We start from the raw sequence: 6,054 nt of genomic DNA on the forward strand, positions 1-6,054 counted from the left end.
TTTTAAAGCTCATCTCAAATAATTTTTTAAAAACCCTTACCTTCTGTCTTGGAGTCAATACTGTGTATTGGTTCCAAGGCAGAAAGAGTGGTAAGGGCTAGGCAATGGGGGTCAAGTGACTTGCCCAGGGTCACACAGCTGGGAAGTGTCTGAGGTCATATTTGAACCTAGGATCTCCCATCTCTAGATCTAGCTCTCAATCCACTGAGCTACCCAGCTGCCCCCTCAAATAAAATTTTAAGTGGAATAACTGAAAAACAAAAAAATCAAAACAAAACCCAGTATTTCATTTTTCCAGTTTAGGACAACTTAGGGGAATTGGAAAATAGGTCTGCCTAAGGTCACTGGGGTAGAAAGCAGCTTGGGCTATGAAGCCTGGAAGTAGTGGCAGAAACAGCAGAAGAAGCAGAAGCAATGCTGGCACCAAGAGTGAACAGCACCTAAAGATAGGAAGGAAGGGGATTAAACACCTTATCAGAAGGATATCACAGAGGGCAAAGTAATGGCACCATTTGGCAGCTTCCCCATCCATTACCCGGTTCCTGGTTGTAGTTCCAGTGTGGAGAGGAGTAATTACTGTCTATGATTAGTAGGGAATAGAGGTTCTACCTGATTAAGGATAAGATCATTGACCAGGAGAATAGTGACCAGAACTCTCCCCAAATCACACCACTTGTGAAGCACCTAAAATCTAAAGGCCCTCAGATCTAGTCATAGAAGTTCAGGCTAGCTGTCTCCTTCTCAGAGGTGAGAAGAGCCCAACTTTAACATAAAATCCAAAGTCAAGAAATAAACTGGGGAAATGGGCAAACAACAAACAAAGAACTAGATTTTAAGAAAGTTTCTATGGAGATAGGGAAGTTTAAGACACAAATTCAGAAGAGAATGACTTGAAAATACATTTTTCAAAGAAAAATGAAGATTGGAAACAAGTCTAATAAGAATTCCTAGAAAAGCTAAAGAAAGATTTTAAAAATTATTTTTAAAAAATCAAATGAAAGCAATAGAAGAAATTTTCAGAAAAGAAAGGAGAGTAATAAAGGAAAATCATGAAAATATAAATAGCTTGATTAAAAAAGGTACAAAACCTCACTGAAGAAAATAATTTCTTAAAAATTAGAACGAGTCAAGTAGAAGCTAATAGCTCCATGAGACATCAAAATCCTCTGTTCAGAGCCTCTCAAAAGGACCAAGGAGATGAGGGGAGTATTTTGTTTGTTTGTTTTATGAAATTTGTTCTTCCAAAGCTTGGGATCATGTTAAGTTGGATTTTAGAGAATCAAAGGAGTTTGTAATTTATTATGTAGTGTTATAAGATTTGCCAAGGTTGATTTTCACTAAAAAAATGTAAGATTTGCAAAAATCTATCTATGTATTTGCATCACTGAAAATATTGGAGGGCTCTACCAAAAACTAAGCAATTAAAAAAAAAGGCCTCTAAATGAGATAAAGAATGTAATCTAATTCTTTGAGTTCTTATAAAATTCCAGTGGCAGGGATATCTTTTTGAAACACAGAAGGAAAAGACCAAAGACAACTAGGATAGAAGCCCTGACTCTCCTGCCTATACTTCTTTAAAAAATGTTATTTTTCCTAAATTATCTTAAACTATTAAAACACTTTCTTAAATTAAATTATTCTTTTTTTTAAACCCTTACCTTCCATCTTGGAGTCAATAGTGTATATTGGCTCCAAGGCAGAAGAGTGGTAAGGCCTAGGCAATGGGGGTCAAGTGACTTGCCCAGGATCACACAGCTGGGAAGTGTCTGAGGCCAGATTTGAACCTAGGACCCCCATCTCTAGGCCTGGCTCTCAATCCACTGAGCCACCCAGCTGCCCCCTCAAAATATTCTTAAATAATTAAAAATTTATTAAATTAAAATTTCCTGCAACATTCCCTGGAGTTTAGATTAATTAAATATTCTAGTTTTCAGATACTCTGAATAAACCCTGATATGAGGTAACAGTCTTCTAATGCTTTATAAATGGATTTATCTTGAGCATCTTTCAGTCTGATTCAGAATGTCAGCTGTATGATGGAGCATTATAGCAAAAGAGATATTATAAAGATAAAATTTTATTAATAACCATCATAGGCTAATGGATCATCTAGGTAGTGTAGTGGATAGAATACTGGCCCTAGAGTCAAAGGGATCTGAGTTCAAATTCAGCCTCATACACTTAGTAGCTATGTGACCTTGAACAAGTCACTTATCTCTATTAGACTCAGTTTCTTGAACTGTAACATGAGCTAGAGAAGAAAATGGCAAATCATTCTAATAAATTTCCAAGAAAACTCTAAATGGGGGTCATAAAGAGTTGGACCCGAACAGTTGACCAACCAATAAAATATCATGATACAAGGAATTTATAATTTATAAAAACGGAGACTTGAATCCAGGACTCCAGTCCCCAGAAGTCCTTGCTCATTTCCCAGAATGCTTTGTAATCACACTGAACTCTCACCTGGGTGAGATCATAAATTATTATTTAAAGGAGTTCTCCGCCTACTGAGGTCTCTTTTCCTACTTCCACTTCCTAGCAGACGCGTCTCTTTCATGATGTAAGTGAGGTTGTCTAGGCCTCTCTGGACCTAGACATGTGCTTTCTTATTCTGTATTTTCTTTAATCCTTATCTTAAATAACACTCTAAAAAATATAATACTCCTTGCAGAGAGAAACTAAATTCTACCTGCCTCAGTTTCCCAAATTTTAATCTTTACAAATTTTTTGTCAATGTGGCAACATGTATATAGAGAGTTCACTTAGTACGTAAATTCCTAGAGAACTATTTGAGGCACATGTGTATTTTTGACTCACCCAGGGTCATTTAACTGGTAAGTTTCAGATGAAGGATTTAAATTTAGATCCTCCTGATTCTGTGTTCAATACTTTTTTATTATGCTGCCTCTGCTAACACCTTTATATAAAAGTTTTAATTCCCTATAAAATGAACTTCCTAAGGAAATCAATATTTGTAAATTCACACTCTAAATTTTGAGTGCTGAAATCTACAAATCACACTATGATACCTATTACAAGGGACATTTTAAAGGATTTGTATTGTTTTGATATTTTGAAAGGAAGATAAAGATGGATTTGTAACAAAACAGCTATAGTAAGGAGTCAAAAGAAATCCAGTTATTGCAGAATTGTGAAATGAATAATAGAAAAGGTATCTTTCAAAGAACTGAAATCCAAAGCTTCACTTAGGGCTGACCAGAAGACATAAGGCATGGACAGTTTGATACATCAGTTCATGTACTCTTTCTGAACAGAACAGAACATGACCTATCCAGATCATCTAATCCTATCTAAGCCCATGTCTTTCTGTAAATGGAAGAGGCTAAAAGATATGAACAAACAGTTCTCAAAAGAAGAAACAGTTCTCAAAAGAAGTTATTAACAATGCTATGAAAGGTTGTTCCAAATCACTAATAATGACAATTATGCAAACTGAAACAAATTTGAGGTTTCAACTCATACCCAGCAAATCAGCATAGATGACAAACGACGGAAATAGTGCTGGAGGGAGCAGTTGAAGAAAGACAGGCATACTAATACACTATTGTTGGACCTGTGCACTGGTCCAGTTGTTCTTGAGAGCAATTTGGAACTATGTTTTAAATGGAAATAAATTGACCACGCTCTTTGGTCTAGACCCCACTGCTGGCCATAAACCTCAGGGATCATGGGATCATCAATCCAGAGTTACTAAGGACTTCAGAAGCCATATAGTCTAATTCATTCATTTTACAAATCAGGAAAATGAGAACCATGCATGCAACTGAAGTGATACATATACAATGCATATATATTTCACAATGCATATATTTGAAATCTTACTTTCTGCCTTATTAACAATTCTAACATTGAAGCACAAGGGCAAGACAAATGGGGTTAAGTGATTTATCCACAGTCACACAACTTGGAAGTGTCTGAAGTCATATTTGAACCAGGTCCTCTCGATTCCAGGCTTGGTGTTCTATCCACTGTGCCCCAATATATTTTTATAACAGCATTTTTGTGATAGCTAAGAACTGGAAACAAAGAAAATGCCCCCTCACTGGGGACATATAGACAGGCTGAACCAGGGCTGCTGAGTGGCACAGTGGTTAGAGAGCCCAGCCTGAAGTCAGAGAGACTCATATTCCTGAATTTAAAGATAACCTCAGGTAGCTTACTAGCTGTGTGTTCTTGGGCAAGTCACTTAACATTCTTTGCCTCAGTTTCCCATTTGTAAAATGAGCTGGAGAAAGAAATGGTAAACCACTCTAGTATCTTTGCCAAGAAAACCTCGACTGGGATCATAGAGAGTTGGACACAATTGAAATGGCTGAACAAACAAACAAAACAAACTGTGGTGGGTAGGTCATGGGTAAAAGGGGCAGAACTGGGCTGACCAATGAGCCCATTTCATTTGGGTATTCACAGCATGTTTGGCAGATGCTATCCCCATATGGACTTTAGCACATGCTCAGACATGCTATAACTGGTTCTGGGTTACTAACCAAGTGATGAAGAAATGGACTATTGATTAGTTAGAATTGGGATGTGTTCAAAAAGCGCTAAATAGTTTCATTTCCTACCTATGTTCAGGTGAGGAGGTAAAGACTATGGCCTTAGTAGGGAAAGGGTCCTCAGGATCTTTATTACCCCATCAAAGGCATATAGCTTGGTTGTTGATACTGCCTCTATTATGCTTTCTTTATTGCTTTTGGATGAAACCACTGGAGATGCCTCTGACCTTGTGAGCATCTGAAAGTTTAAGAGATCACAGCACCAGAAGTCTGGGAGCTGGAGTCCATGCTATGATTTGTCAGAAGCAGGAATGATGAGGAGCAATGTGGGGAGCAACTGGCTTGGGGGAGTCCAACAGTAGCAGAGAACTGAACTCATCCATCCATCCATCCATCTATCCATCCATCCATCCATCCATCAGCCATGCTGCATTTGCAAGTGAGCTGGGTGGACAAATGCTGTGTAGAAATTATTTTAAGTTTGAGCCCATTATTTCCAGAGACTGTGGTGGCATAGAGAATAAAGAGGAGTATATATATCCAAGATGTTGGGGAATGAGAGATTGGGAATTTTCATACTTCCATTGTTATATCTTTGAAGTAAATATCCTTTCGTAAAAGGTGACTTTATTTTAATATATGCATACCTATATAAAACTTAGTAACTATCCTTTTATGAAGGTAACTTTATTTTAATAAATATACACATGTATATAAATTTAATAGTTAATATCTTTCTGTAAAGGAAACTTTACATACAGTCAAAATAAGGACCAGAGAAGAATCTCAAAAGGTTTGGCTAAAAAAAAGGCAGGGGATAAGCAATCTTGATCTTAGACAAAGCAAAGCAAAAATAGACCTAATTAAAAGGGATAATAAGGGAAATGGCATTTTGCTAAAAGATACCATTGACAGTGAAGTAATATAAAATATGTTTACAGCAAGTTTCTCCGATAAAGGCCTTATTTCTCAGAATACAATTAATATAGAACAGAGTAAATTTTATAAAAATGAGAGCCATTACCCAATTAATAAATGACCAAAGGATATACACTCTAAAGTGCTCTAAAGCACTATTGATTAGAGAAAGACAGATTAAAACAACTCTGAGGTATTATCTCACATATATCAGAAATTACAAATGCCAGATGGAATGAGGGAAAATAGGTACATTGACGAACTTTTGGTGGAATTATGAATTGTTCTATTCTGGAGAACAATTTGGAACTAAGTCCACAGGGATATAAAATGGCACATGCCAGTTCTGTATATTAAAGAAATGAAAGAAAAAACATCCAAAAATATTTATAGCAGCTCTTTTTGTAGTGGCAAAGTATTGGAAACCAAAGATAAGCTTATCAACTGGGGAATGACTAAAAAAGGTGCAGCATATAATAGAATACTGTTGTGCTATGGGAAATGATGAGGGAGATGGTTTCAGAAAATGCAGCAAGACCTATATGAACTGATACAAAGTGGATTGAGAAGAATTAGGAGATTATTGTGTGCATAGTAACAGTAATGTTGTAATGAG

The sequence above is a fragment of the Monodelphis domestica genome, chromosome 4 (assembly GCF_027887165.1).
Source record: "Monodelphis domestica isolate mMonDom1 chromosome 4, mMonDom1.pri, whole genome shotgun sequence".
Lineage (NCBI taxonomy): Eukaryota > Metazoa > Chordata > Mammalia > Didelphimorphia > Didelphidae > Monodelphis > Monodelphis domestica.